The 15,141-nt window shown below is 39.5% G+C and overlaps 1 non-coding gene across 1 annotated transcript; it reads right to left on the bottom strand.

The window, feature by feature from the left end:
• Positions 1–936: 936 nt before the first annotated feature.
• Positions 937–1,071, bottom strand: LOC118659488. Its single transcript, XR_004968600.1, has one exon.
• Between the last annotated feature and the right edge of the window lie 14,070 nt (positions 1,072–15,141).

Below are 15,141 nucleotides of genomic sequence, written 5' to 3'. Positions count from 1 at the left end.
GCTTTTTATATATATAGATAGATGATCTTACAGTTGTGCCATGTATCTGGAAAAGTTACATGTCTTTTTTTTTTTTTTCATATTAGCCACATAAGAAAGATGTCTAGATGCTTTTCAATAAAGAAATGATTCACCTTTAGGTGAAATGTTAATTAGTGCCTAAAAAGCAGTGTCCCATATGGCTTTGGGTTGATATTTTAAAGCAACATTGATAATGATTTGTCCTTTGTTTATGCTAAATACTGTTCTTTTTCTCTTCTCCCCCCCAAATAAATTAAAAAATATAATCATGGCCTCCAATATTAAATGTAATTCAACAGCAGAGAAAATAATTCTAATTATTTTCTTTCTTTAGTTTGATTCAGAATATAAATTGGAAGAGGCCTTAAAGCCTCTATTTCAATTTGCCATACTTATTCTCAGTGTGACTTGAAATAAATGTTTTATTTTTATTTTATATTTAAGATCAGGTGAAAGATAAGTTAGGATCTATTGCACTGGCAACAACCAATTAAATATTTCACTGCAATCTGGGGATACCTAGCACCTAATCAAAAGCGATATGAAACAGTGTTTCAGAGATTATTATTTTGTACTACATATATGCCCAACATAGGAAAATAACTTACATATTTAACTAAATAGCTGGAGTTCATGTGACAGATGATAATAGAATGATATAACAGTTTGGGAATTCTTTTAGCAGGGCTGCCTGGTATATTGGAGAATAGCAGCATTTTAATGAATAATATTCACTAAAAGAATATTTATGTTAAAAGTAAAACTGTTCTTAATTTTAAAAGAGCAAGTGCAGGTATTTTTTTTTTCCGTCTACATTATGGATATAAATATTTTTAGACCCAAACTGTCTAAAATGAGTGAGGCAAAATCAGTAGCTAATACCTTCTACCCCATACTCTTTTTAAAAAAAATATTTTATGGCAGTAGTAGAATGGGATGATCCACCCTTTTTACTTGCAAAGGGTGAAGAGAAAGCTACTGTATCTCTGTAGGACATTTACAAAGAGTTGTTTTCACCTAATGAAGAAATTGAATAAAAATAAAGGTCCATTCAACCCAGTACTCTTAATATTACTCTTAGCACATTGCCATTTAATAAATAAATCAAATTAATTTTCCTCAGAAAATGTTTAACCTTTGAAATTGTATTTTTACATACAGTGTACATATAAATAATTCAGCAGTTTTAATTGTACAGATTGGATATTTTTTAATGGTTAATTCCCACCACAATCATGATACTGAATATTTTCATTGTCCCCAAAAGTTCTCTTTTGCTCTTTTGTATTATTACACCTCTCATTATCTATTCCTGGCAATCACATATCTGCTTTCTAGCCTTGGGCATTTCTTAGAATGTCTTATATAAATAGAATAGTACATATGTGGTCTTTTGTTCCTGACTTCTTTTAATTAACATAATGCATTTGATGTTTATCATTGTTGGGTGTATCAGTTATTTGCTCCTCTTTTTCTCCGGAGTATCATTCCATTGTTTGCACATATATTTTCATTTCCATGTTGAATAGAAGTGTTGACCATGCTCATTCTTGCCTTGTTCCTGGTCCTAGTGTGAGGCTAGCTGTTAGTTGTTAGATATCCTTTATTATATTGAGGAAATTCTCTTCTATTTCTAGTATACTGAGTGTTTTCATCATGAATGGATGTTGAATTTTGAAAAATATTTTTCCTGAATCTGCTGAGATCGTCATAAGAATTTTCTTCTTTGCTCTTTTGATAATGGTGAATTGCATTCATTCCTGGAATATGTCTTACTTGCTTATGGTATCTTATTCTTTTCATATGTTGCTGGATACAATTTGTTATAATATACTTACAGATTTTCCTGTCTATACTTATGAGGTATATTTGTAATTTCCTTTTCTTGTAATGTCTTTGGTTTTTATTATCAGAGTAATGCTGGCTTCCAGGCTTTAAATATGAATCAAACAACTGTTCTCAGAATTTTCTTGGTTCCATTTTTTATTTTCTATTTATCATAGGTAGACTAGAAAGAAGTAATCTTCTCTTCTAGATTCTGGAAGAATTTGTGAAAAATTGGTATTTCCAGTCATGTGGGAAAGCTTTAACTATAAATTCTGTTTCTTCAATAAGCTTCTGTATTTTGTGCCTGCAAAGAATTTTATAAAAAGTTGTCTTGTACATAGGTGTAAAGTCATTCATATACTCCCTAATTATTCTTTTACCATCTGTGGGATTAGTCCCTCTATCCCTCTTTCATCCTAATATTGGTTCCTTCTCACTTTTTCCATCTCAGTCAGACATTTGGTTCGTGTGTTTTGTTATTCTTTCAATAAACCTGCTTTTGGTTTCTTTGATTTTCTCTGTTGTCCTTATTTTCTCCCTCTTAATTTATGCTGTTACACTTATGTCTTCCTTTTGCTTACTGGGTTTAATTTGTTCTTTTGCCTAGGTTTAATTTAACCATTTGTCTTAAACTTTTAAAATTGGTATTTTAAATAATTGGCTTAGTCCTTTCATCTGTTCTAAAACCTGTTTAATGCTATGCATTCCCCTCCGTGCATTGACTGATTTTACTGCAATCTACAAATTCTGATATTTTTATATATTATACTGTTTTTTGGTTAAATGTGTTTTTATTGATTTCAGAGACAGGAAGGGAAAGGGAGAGAGAGATAGGAACATTGATGAGAGAGAAACATTGATTAGCTGCCTCCTGGGCACTCCCCACTGGGGATTGAGCCTGCCCTTGACCAGGAATTGAACCCATGACCTGCTGGTGCATGGGACAATGATCAACAAACTAAACCACACTGGCCAGACTTTATGTTTTAATTTTTGTTTAGTTCAGAATATTTTCTTATTTTCCTTTCATTTCTTCTTTGACCCATGAGTTATTTATAAAGTGTTGTTTAATTTCCAAATATTTTGGAGGTTTTCCAAAAATCTTTCTGTTACTGAATTCTAATTTAACCCCACTATAGTAATAGAATATATTTTATAGGCTTTCAATCTTCTTAACTGTATTAAGATTTGCTTTTTATGGCTCAGAATATGGTCTATCTTGGTGAATATTCTCCGTTTACTTGAAAAGGATGTATTTTGCACTTGTTGAGTGGAGTGTTTTATAGATATCATTGGATCAGGATGGTTGTTAGTGTTGCTTAAGTTTTTCATGTATTTACTGATTTTGTGTATACTTTTCCATCTATTACTAAGAAAGGAATATTCACATTTCTAACTGTAATTCCCTACCAAGTCAAGGAAAGCTTCACATTAGATATGACAGACAAGAGAATTTGGTCCTTTAAGAGGTGAATGAAAATTCAACAGGATATTAGCTGAAGAAAGGGAATCCTAGAGTAAAATATATGACTATGTAAAGTCAGCTGAAAAAATTATAAAATTGTACCTACTCTATAATTATCTTTAGAAAAATATTTCTGTTCATAGATAACACTAAGAATGTATTATAAAAATGGGATTTGGTATATTAAGTCATTTTCTTACTTTATTGTTTTGTTAATGCTGTTTTAATTCATCCTATATAATAAAAGCCTAATATGCTAAGTGTCCAGTTGACCGGTCAGCCATTCAACCAGTCAAAGTGTAATATGCTAATGATATGCTAAAGCTGCTCACCCCCTCGCTATGATGTGCACTGACCACCAGGGGACAGAGAGTTGATCAGTCAACCAGTCGCTATGACATGCTCTGACCATTGGGGGGCTGACCCTGGGGCAGATGCTTCAACCGGTAGGTTAGTTTGCTGCTGGGGTCTGGCTGATTGGGACTAAGTGAGACGGGCTGGACACACCGTGGAGCCCTCCCATGGTCCCTCTCTGGCTGGCCAACCTCCCACATCCCTCCCCAGCCCCAATCATGCACTGGTGGGATCCCTTGGCCTGGCCTGCACCCTCTTGCAATCTGGTTCCCCTTGGGGGATGTTGGAGAGCCAGTTTTGGCCGATCCCTCAGGCCAGGCTGAGGGACCCCACTGGTGCACGAATTCGTGCACTGGGCCTCCAGTCTTGTATAATAGAAGAAAAATTTAAATTTAGATTCAGTATGCTGAGGCAATAATAAGTATCTTGATGTATCCAGAATTTAATTTAAAAAAACAACACAACTTTTCTTGTGAAATGAGAAGTATGAAGAAAACTGAGAGATTAACATTGCAGCCCATTTATGAAGAACCTTAAAGGCATGCTAAAGGCTTGATACTTTATCCCAGTGGTCAGCAAACTCATTAGTCAACAGAGCCAAATATCAACAGTACAACGATTGAAATTTCTTTTGAGAGCCAAATTTTTTAAACTTAAATTATATAGATAGGTACATTGTTATTAACTTAATTAGGGTACTTCTAAGGCTTAGGAAGAGCCACACTCAAGGGGCCAAAGAGCTGCATGTGGCTCACAAGCCACAGTTTGCCGACCACAGCTTTATCCTGATGGCAACAGGAATCACTGAAGGATTTCAGGGAGTGAATGATGGGATAATACATAGGATTTGTCAAGACCACTTTGGCAGGAAAGTAGAGCACTGAAATCAGAGAGAAGCCATTGAGCCCTTAGAAGTTCCTGTGACTTTACTGTAAGTCAGTGAAAGTCTAAATAGGAAGGGGTTGCTTTAATTTGGGGAATGATTTCTGAAAAAAATTAATTTGGGGATCATTTTTTAGTGAATGAGAGGAGAGTTCTGAGAAGTTTAAGCTGGATAATAAGTTGCACTAGAAATCAATCTGAAAAACAAGAGAATCTTGCCCAGACGGTGTGGTTCAGTGGTTGAGCGTCACTTAACTGCCCAGTGGTTGATCTGGGAGGTCACAGTTCAAATCCCTGGGCCCTTGGCCAGTTGAGGGTTCAATCCCCAGCGTTGGGCATACAGGAGGCAGATGATCAATGATTCTTTCTCATCATTGATGTTTCTCTCTCTCCCTCTCCATTCCTCTCTAAAATCAATAAAAACATATTAACAAAAACAAACCCAAGAGAGTCCTTATGAGGAGATAAGTTAATGCTTTGTTGGGCTTTAAACACACAAAATTTGAGTTGCCTCTTGAACTTTAGTTAGAATTTTAGTAGACAGTTAGAGATAGAGCTTTGTGACTTGACACTGAATCCTGGAAATGGATAAAATATTTCAAAGAGGGAGAAGAATGAGTATGGATAGCAATTTGTGCAAAAGGATTGGGACAAAGGTGACAAGGAATGCTTTAGGCAGAAGATGCAAATCTATACAAAATTCAGCCACATCACAGGGTTTGTTTTGTGAGTAGGTTAACTAACTGTTTAATGAGAAGCAAATATTACCTAATTCATCTCATGCTATTTCTGAACAAGCTGAAATAAAATGAAAAATCCTAGGCTTACAATTCTGGAATTATTTCCAGTTTTAAATAGGTTGGCTTATGTTTTAGGCCAAATCTCAGAGTTCTGTAATTTTTTTTCATTTCTAATTATAGGGAATGATATAATAAATTTTTCTCTAAGTTACTAAATCTATTAACCTTGATCTTATAAGCCTTCTTCCTTTTCCCCTCCCTCTCAAAAAGATGATTTTACAAGAAAAGTAGGTATGAACTTGAGGGTTTTGCACCTTTGGGCAGCTGAGTGATCTAATTGGATAAGCATCATTAAGGTTAAGAATTCATAACTATTGTGGTTTTTCTGCTGAGTGACTTTCTTTTTTTCAAATGCTGTTAGAGAACCCAAACTCATTCTCATATCCACCGTACTCCATTAGCACATCAGCCCAGATAAGCCATTGTGGAAAATGCTAGAGTCAAGAGCACATTGATCTTTCAGAGTAGAAGCAATTTCCTGTTTTCAAAACTTGTAATGAGGTTTAAAAAATACAAACAAATCTAATATATCCACAGTAGAGATTACAGAATTGGATGAATGCAGACAAACTGATGCTTAAACTATTGTAACTTTCTGTAACATTCTATTGTGAATGTGCCAGCAGGTTTCTCTACTTAGAGTGAAGAGGATCTAGGGTGAATACAAAAGTGCCCTAAAATATATGGCCTGAAATTTATACATAATTTATATTCATGGAAGACCCTGTCTTTCATAGTCTCTAAAATATTTTAAAGATTGATTTTCATTTTAAAATAGGAGAAAAAGAAATTTGTTGTTTCTATGAGACAAATATTATGGTACTCAGGACCAATTTTTCTCCCCAGATAGAAGACATATGTTGTTATTTAATTATTAAAAGACATTTGGTACACTAAAACCTTAAGAAAAGTTTAAGAATTTCAACTTGAAGATTTTCTTTTATTAATTTACTAGAGGCCTGGTGCACAAAAATTTGTGCACTCAGGGGGGAGGGGGGGTCCCTCAGCCCGGCCTGTGCCCTCTCGCAGTCTGGGACCCCTCGGGAGATAACGACCTGCTGGCTTAGGCCTGCTCCCGGGTGGCAGAGGGCAGGCCCAATCCCTAGGTGCAGCCCCTGGTCGGGCTCAGAGCATGGCCGACTGGGGAGTTGGGGCGCCTTCCCCTGTCATGCACAGAGCAGGGCAGACTGGGAGGTTGCGATGCCACCCTCAGTCACGCTCAGGGTAGGGCCGATTGGGGGGTTGGGGCACCTCCCCCTGTCACACTCAAGGCAGGATCGATGGGGAGGTTGCGGCGCCACCCCCTGTCACTCACAGAGCAGGGCCCATCAGGGGGGTTTGGGCTCCATACCCTGTCACGCACAGAGCAGGGTCAATCAGGGGGTTGGGGAGTTACCCCCTGTCACTCACAGAGTAGGGCCGATAGGGGAGTAGGGGCACTGCCCCCTGTCACACTCAGGCAGGGTGGATCAGGGGGTTGGGGCGCTGCCCTCTATCACCCACAGAGCAGGGCCGATCAGGGGGTTGGGGCACCGCCACTGTCATACTCAGGGCAGGGCCGATGGGGAGGTTATGGCTCTACCCCATCACACACAGAGCAGGGCCCGTGGGGAGGCGGGGGGGTTGGGGTGCCGCACCCTGTCACACACAGAGCCGCAGGGCGATCAGGGGGTTGGGGAGCTCCTCCCTATCAGGCACAGAGCAGGGCTGATCAGGGGGTTGGGGCACCTTCCCCTGTCACAAACAGAGCAGGGCCGATAGGGAGGTTGTGGCCCCGCCCCCTGTCACACACAGAGCCGCAGGGTGATCAGGGGGTTTGGGCGCTGCCCCCGTCACGCTGATCCCGGTGCCGGGAGGCCTCTCGGCTCCGCTGATCCCAGTGCTGAGAGGCCTCGCGGCTCCGCTGATCCTGGTGCTGGGAGGCATATTACCCTTTTACTATATAGGATAGAGGCCTGGTGCATGGTGGGGCCGGCTGGTTTGCCCTGAAGGGTGTCCTGGATCAGAGTGGGGGTCCCCACTGGGGTGCCTGGCCAGCCTGGATGAGGGGATGATGGCTGTTTGCAGCTGGTCACACACCCTTCAGGGTGGGGGTCCCCACTGGGCTGCCTGGCCAGTCTGGGTGAGGGGCTGAGGGCTGTTTTCAGGCCAACTGAAGCTCCCAACAGCTCCTTTTTTTTTTTTTTTTTTTTTTTTTATTCTGGGCCAGCTTTAGCTCTGGCTCCAGCTCTGAGGCCTCTGCTGCTGAAAGAAGGTATCTGGTTTATTTCGGTTCTATAATCAAAACAATGTATAACTCCAGCTCTGAGATCCCAGGCTCGCTGAAAGCAGGTTTCTGGGGTTTTGTTTAGCTTCTATATTTGTTACAATGTTTCTTAAACTGCAAGCTCAGAGGCCGGCAAGGCAAGCGGGAACATTGGAGTCCTCCGTCACTGAAGCAAGCAAGCCTCATGTTAGTTTCAAGCTGCCTGGCTGCTGGCTGCCATCTTGGCTGGCAGTTAATTTGCATATCGCCCTCATTAGCCAATGGGAAGGGTAGTGGTCGTACGCTAATTACCATGTTTCTCTTTTATTAGGTAGGATATTACCACCTGTACCAGTAATAATATAGCTATACTTTATCTCAGAGATGATTGAAATATGCCACCCAACTTCAGGTTATTATATGTTTTACAGTTCATCATGAAATAAAATGAGGAAGCCTATTCCTCCTGAATATGTGAAATATTTAGCTACCACCCCCTCTCCCCCATCCCGACTATGTCTACTTTATCTCTGGTAAGTTCATCTACTTTATTTCTAATAAGGCCTGCTGGGGCCTTTGCCACTTAACCACTTGGTAATGAAGGTGTTTCCTTGAGGGTCTGCCCCTTTCCTTCCAATCTGTTCATTCTACCTGACATATTTCTGCCAGGTTAATATTACCAAAATAGCACTCTGATCCTTTTTTTAAGACAAAGTGGTCTGCCTTTCATGAGCCTTATATCTAGAATCTAGGAGAATTAAACCTTCTCAGTGAGACATGAGAGACTAAATTGGTCCAGGACAGAAACAGTAAAGAGATGATTATTGGTAGTTGAAGGGGAAAAATGTTTCCTTGGTTTCTTATGTTTTACATTCTAACATACTGAACTCTTCCTCCAAAAATATATGCATATATGCATTGCCCATGGACACAGAAAATAGGGTAGTGAAGGCCTGGGGTGGGGGGCAGGGTGAGGAGGTAATGGGGGGATAAAGGTGGGACATCTCTAATGCTCTTAACAATAAATATTTTTTAAATTCTAATTTACTTAACCATGTTCCATGGAGCTTTTATTACTTATCAATGATAATTAAACTTCATTTCTTACCTCTTCTGATGCTTTCATCTCCTCTGCATTCACTTACACATTCTTTCATTTAACTATCAAGTGTAAGAGTTCTCTGAATAGACCTTATAGTTCCACCACTCTCTCCCTTTGCTTACGGAGTATGGCGCAGTCTCATGCTTTCTGCTTTGCAGAAGCCTGTGCTTCTGTTAGGGCAGCCTCAAGTGTTTCCATGTATGTTCCCCTGATGTCATCAGACAGAAATAGCACATTTTACTTTTTGTGCCTTATTCATCATATTGTTAGTGCAAACCAATGCACTATAGCCAAGTATAGTTCTAAACAAAACTAATAAGAATCCAGTGAAACCTCCGGTCATACTTAATCCTCTTATTCAGTAAACATTTGCTGAAGGTCTACCACCTTTTATGATCTATAGTAAACATACAATGCTAGTACATACTGAGCTCTTGCTCTCTCTAAGGCACAGCACTCAGAATTTGACATCATATTATTCCCCCCAAAACTCTCCAAGGTAAGTTATTACCCTTATTGAAAAGATGGTGAAACTAAGGAACATAGTGGCTAAGACACTTACCAATGCTGCCCAGCTAGGCACTGGAGGGCACCATTAAACACAGAGCAGTACTATCTCCTTTTATGCACATCTCCCTTGGGAGTCATGAGTCTGAAGTGGCAAGGACTTTAAACTATCCACAGGCCCCGGGGGACTATGTGACCTGCCCAAGATCACTAGAATTTAAGGCACAGCTAAAATTGGGCAAAAGAGTTCTTGAGACCTATGTTTTTCTTTTTAATATAAATTATTCTACTTATTGAATATTTAATTATTGGATAATAATCTATTGAAATTTTCAATTTTGTGTTCTTTTCATGACCCTTTACTGCAGCGGTTCTCAACCTGTGTGTCGCGACCCCTTTGGCGGTCGAATGACCCTTTCACAGGGGTCGCCTAAGACCATCCTGCATATCAGATATTTACATTACGATTCATAATAGTAGCAACATTATAGTTATGAAGTAGCAATGAAAATAATTTTATGATTGGGTCACAGCATGAGGAACTGTATTTAAAGGGCCAGAGGTTGAGAACCACTGCTTTACTGTCACAATGATGTCCTTCTTCAGTTAGTGATTTGAGTTTCCAATGTTAAGTTTTAGCATTAAAAAAAAGAGAGAGAGAGAAAAGTGCAATTTTAGCCTGGCCAGCATGGTTCAGTGGTTGAGCATTGACCTATGAACCAGGACGTCGAGGTTTGATTCCTAGGTTGTGGGCTTAATCCTCAGTGTGGGCTGTGCAGGAGGCAACCAATCAATGATTTTCTCTCATCATTGATGTTTCTATCTCTCCATTCCTCTCTGAAATCAATGAAAATATATTTTTTAAAAAGTGCAATTTTGCATGTTTTTAAAAATAATTGTCTCTTGCCTTTATGCCTTCACCTTAATGTTCTAACTGCATAAAATTTACAGTGAAAGTCAGGAAAAACTGTTGGTGTACTATCACTCCGGTAACTTTATAATGTAACGTTATTAAAATCTGTGTCCACAGCTGCATTTTTCCAAAGGAAGTAACTTTGTTTGAGCTTTATTATATGATTTTAAGCTAAAGGAAATTGTGAAAGCAATGATTTAGTGTACATCATGGGATTGCCAGCACTAGTTCAATCTAGACCTGCCAGCAAACCTCTATTTCTCACCTGTGAGTCCAACAAATAAATTATAAATGTTGGCACAACATTTATGCTATTATTTTATAGCCCACGATTTACAACCCTGGCTGTCCTTGAGAGGTGTGGTGTATTTGTTACAGTCTCCTCTGGGGACGATTCATCGAATGGCGACTTGACATATGCACTCAGAGAAAATTCAGGCTCATTCTACTATATTCCATTTCCCAAGGAACTATTCTTCATTGATTGTGTACAGAGGATTAATTATGTTGTCACTTGGTGTATTTACGTCCTTGGTGGTTGTATTGGCTCGCTGACTTCAAAATGGTCAGTATGCGTCCTGCAGAGGGACATATCAGCTACCAAACAGGCATTGTCTGTATTTTAAAACAGCCAGTAGAAAAAGCCATCACCAGCTGGTTATTTTTACCTCTTTAAGAGAAACTGGGTTTTACTAAATTAACCACTAGTAGCGCACAATTATTAAGAGCAAAAATTTTGAGGCTTGATTCCCAACTTTACTTAACCATGACCGGCCTAACCCCTAACACAAACCCCAACCCTCGTCCCAATCCCAACTGGTAAAGTTGGGAATCACTGGCTCTGTGAGTTAGGGTGGGCAAGTTACTTATTTAAACATTCTGTGCCTGGGTGTCCTCAACTTTAGAAATGGGTTATAATAATGGCCACATTACAGAGGAAAGGAGTAAATGAGATTTTAAAAAATCACATAACAGAATGTCTAGTAACATTAAAAAATATAGCCATCATATTTATACCATTACTAGAGGCCCAGTGCACGAAATTCGTGCATGGGTAGAGTTCCTAGGCCTGGCCAGCGATCAGGGCCAATCAGGACCTTCCAGCTGCCAGCCAGGGCCTCCCTTCATTCTGTGCCATGCCCTGGTGGTCAGCACACATCATAGTGAATGATAGAACTCCCGTTCTCCTGGCCGAAATCCCATGGGGACACTTTGCATATTAGCCTTTTATGTGTATAGATTATTGTACAGGTATGCTATATAGAAAATCCATAAATATATAGTCACTAGGGCAGTGACTGCAGGCTTTTAATTTTCTCTTCCTTTTTTTTTTTTTTTAAAAAAAAATGGTATATGTAGGAGCTTAATTTCTGCTTATGTATTTATATGGTATATCTGCTTTCTTTTCAGCAGAAATAAATGACCACCACTCAAACTATTCCTTCTTGGACATTTTTTTCCCTTCCTAGTACCTGATGGAAAGACTGTGTTCAAATAATTCTGAATTTTACAACTGTCTAAATGTAGGTCAGTGATTAACTTTGAAATATGGTTGTTTCTTTCCATTCATATTATTTGAGTTCCTTTGGACATAACCAACATCATCAAATCAGTTTATCTCCCTCTTCCTGATTCTGAAACAAACACAGATTTCTGAGCAGGACAGTAATGTGATATATCTATCAGCTGGATCATCAGCAGCATAAGTACCACAATGCATGCTATTTCATCACTTGACTGTAGTCTGGCAACAACCTTGTTTTCCTCCTATCCTTGCCCTAAGAAACTAGGGTGCTCTTTTTAAAACTAAAATTTGCCCTATCCAGTTTGGCTAACTGGAAAAAGCATTGGCCTATAGACTTAAGGGTCCTGGGTTCGATTCTGGCCAAGGGCACATACCTGGGCTGTGGGCTTGATCTCCAGTGGGGGCCATGCAGGAGGAAGCCGATTGATGATTTTCTCTCATCGTTGATGTTTCTAATCTCTCTCTCTCCCTCTCCCTTCCTCTCTAAAATCAATAAAAAAAAATACATTAAAAAACTAAAAATCAAACTACATCACACTTTGAAAAAAAACTAAAAACCCCTTAGTACTCTATATGGCCTTCGCTAAGTTGATTCCTACCTTCCTCTTTGACCCTGTCTCCTGCTCTTCCTTTCTTGAATATTAGGTTCCAGTCACCTTGATCTTCTTTGCTTTTCAAAGGAGCTAAGTCCTGATCCAGGATTTTTGTACTTGTTCTTTCACCTAGAAGGCTTTTCCTCAGATTTTCAAATACCTTCTAAAGTAATGTCTTCTAGGTTAATGCCAGTACATCATATCTATTGAAATACTTTTCTTGACTATATTTTTTCATAACAGTTCCCCACTTTAATTACTCTCATTCTCTTACTCTGTTTCATTTCAGTGCTACTTATCACTATTTGAAATTTCAGTAATTTATAAGTAGTATTTATTTATCTGTCATCTATCTCTTCCACTAGACTGACTGTAAGCTATAGAAAGGCAAAGATGTTTACAATTTTGTTAATGCCTATATTCTTAGAGCCCAGAGCCCAGAACAGTGACTGGCTCATAGAAAGGAGATAATCAGGAATATAAGGGAACAAAAAAAGAGCTGGTCATGTGTAAACACAGAAGTGAGTAACCTGAATATCTATTATTTCAAACACAGAAAACAGTATGTTTTGTCTCATAGTAAGTAAGCTTGGTATTTTTTTTTTTTTAATGAGAATGTCATTCATTCCATTTATTGTAATTTACCTATTTAATCATGCAAATGCCATTTAATGAATAAGCCTATTATTATAAAAGTATATTTTATCATGAAATCCATTAAAAAGCTGCAGGATGAAAATTACAAACCATGAATCTTCTAAATCATTTCAGTATTTTCAAGGTTATATTACTCACCTATTATAATACCAAAATATGACCTATTATCTCAGTAAAAGTCAATGAGATTCCCCCTCACTGACACAGTATTATTTCCTCTTCTTGACTTTTAAAAATACAATTGTGAGAATGTGAACTATTGTGGCTATGATATCTTATTAGTGTGGTTGGGTTTTAATTAGAAGTTCGAATTATGCAGAGTTAAAAAATAATTTGCATCTAGTTCAACACTCTCAGCTGTGGTACAGATAATTAGATCATAGTATTCAAATGTGGACATTCAGTATAATTGAACTGAAAGTAGTTTTTTAAAATATATTGTTTTTTTACAGAGAGGAAGGGAGAAGGAGAGAACTAGAGAGTTAGAAACATTGATGAGAGAGAAACATCGATCAGCTGCCTCCTGCACACCTCCTACTGGGAATGTCCCACAACCAAGGTACATGCTTTTGACCAGAATCAAAACTGGGACCTTTCAGTCCGCAGGGCAACACTGTATCCACTGAGCCAAACCAGCCAGGGCTTAAAGTCGTTTTTGAGAACAAACCAGTAAAACAAAATAACATTCATACTAACCACGTGACCTTAAGCTGTGGTTATTAGAGTGATTACGCTATGGTCCTGCTTACACAATCATTCTGAAATGTGCAGCAACTTAGTACTCTTCCTGGAAGTTATTTTCCTCTAAGGTTAAATGACAGGTCTGTCCCTTTATGATATATTCATTGCATACCTTTCAATGAGAAACAATACAGTCTTTAACATGACCTTTAAGAAAAAGCTCTTTCATTACAGAAAATTTTGAATAATAGACCCCAAATCTGGGTGAATGTAGATATATAGTTGTCAATTTATGAACATAATTTTATAGAAATAACATTTCAAAAGTAATTATAATCTGCTTAAAAATAAAAACTACTTCCTTATAAAAGTTTTTTTTCCTCCCCAAAAGAGATGGGTTGAAGGAATGAAGGAGTATCTCTTACATTCTATTACCCTTTACTGATTATCTTATACTAGAGACCCAGTGCACAAAATTCAGGCACAATGGCAGGATATCTCAGCCCAGCCTGCACCCTCTCCAATCTGGGACCCCTTGGGGGATGTCTGACTGCCAGTTTAGGCCCGATCCTATGGGCCTAAATCGGCAGTCGGACATCCCTCTCGCAATCCGGGACCACTGGCTCCTAACCACTCGCCTGCTGCCTGCCTACCTGATCGCCCCAACCAATCTTCCTGCCTACCTGATTGCCCCTAACTCCTCTGCCTGTCGGCCTGATTGCCCCTTCCTGCTCCCCTGTCGACCTAATCACCCCTAACTGCTCCCCTGCCAGCCTGATCGCCCCTAACTGTTCCCCTGCCTGCCTGATCACCCCTAACTGCCTCTGCTTTGGCCCCCACACCCAGGACCTGGGCTTCCGTCCCTCTGGCCACAGGCACCAGGACTTGAGCTTCCCTCTCTCTGGCTGGCCACTGGCACCCGGGACCTCCGGCAGCTCTGGGACCCCTGGCAGCTCTGGGACCCCCGGTGGCTTGTCCTGGGCCAGCTGCAGGTACCTGGGACCCCTGGCAGCTCTGGGACTCCCTGCAGGGCTTGGCCTGGGTCTGCCTCAGGCACCTGGGACCACAGGCGGCTTCGCCTGGGACCGTGGGTGGCTTCTCTAGGGTCGGCCACAGCCACAGGTGCCCGGGACTGCGGGCGGCTTTGCCCAGCCCGGCTTTGTCAGGAAGGACACCTGGAAGATGTCTGGTCTAATAATTATATTATCCTTTTGTTAGTATAGATTTTTCTACATCCCAAAGTGTTGGGAATAAAAAAATAAGCATTCTCAATCAGTGCATAGTAGGAAATCCTTTTACCCCATACCTAATTACAACAAGTCTATCTCCCTAACTTCAAAAAAAGAGGATAAATCTTCCAAGATCCGTTTCAAATTGTCAGTCTTCTCTCAATAGGTTCTATACTTATGACTCTACTATACAAGTTAGCACTCAAGGAAATATCTTGCTCAATTTTTTCAGATTTTTTAAAAAATTCTCAACCTGGTTAATCCACATTTTAAAATGTATAAATGTGATTTATTAGTACTTTTTTAAATTTTTCAAAATTCCTAGTATAGTTAAGGACTC

Source organism: Myotis myotis, unplaced genomic scaffold, assembly GCF_014108235.1.
Source record: "Myotis myotis isolate mMyoMyo1 unplaced genomic scaffold, mMyoMyo1.p scaffold_m19_p_6, whole genome shotgun sequence".
Lineage (NCBI taxonomy): Eukaryota > Metazoa > Chordata > Mammalia > Chiroptera > Vespertilionidae > Myotis > Myotis myotis.
Note: the sequence above shows the minus strand (reverse complement) of the source record. Positions and strands in the feature narration are given on the sequence as shown.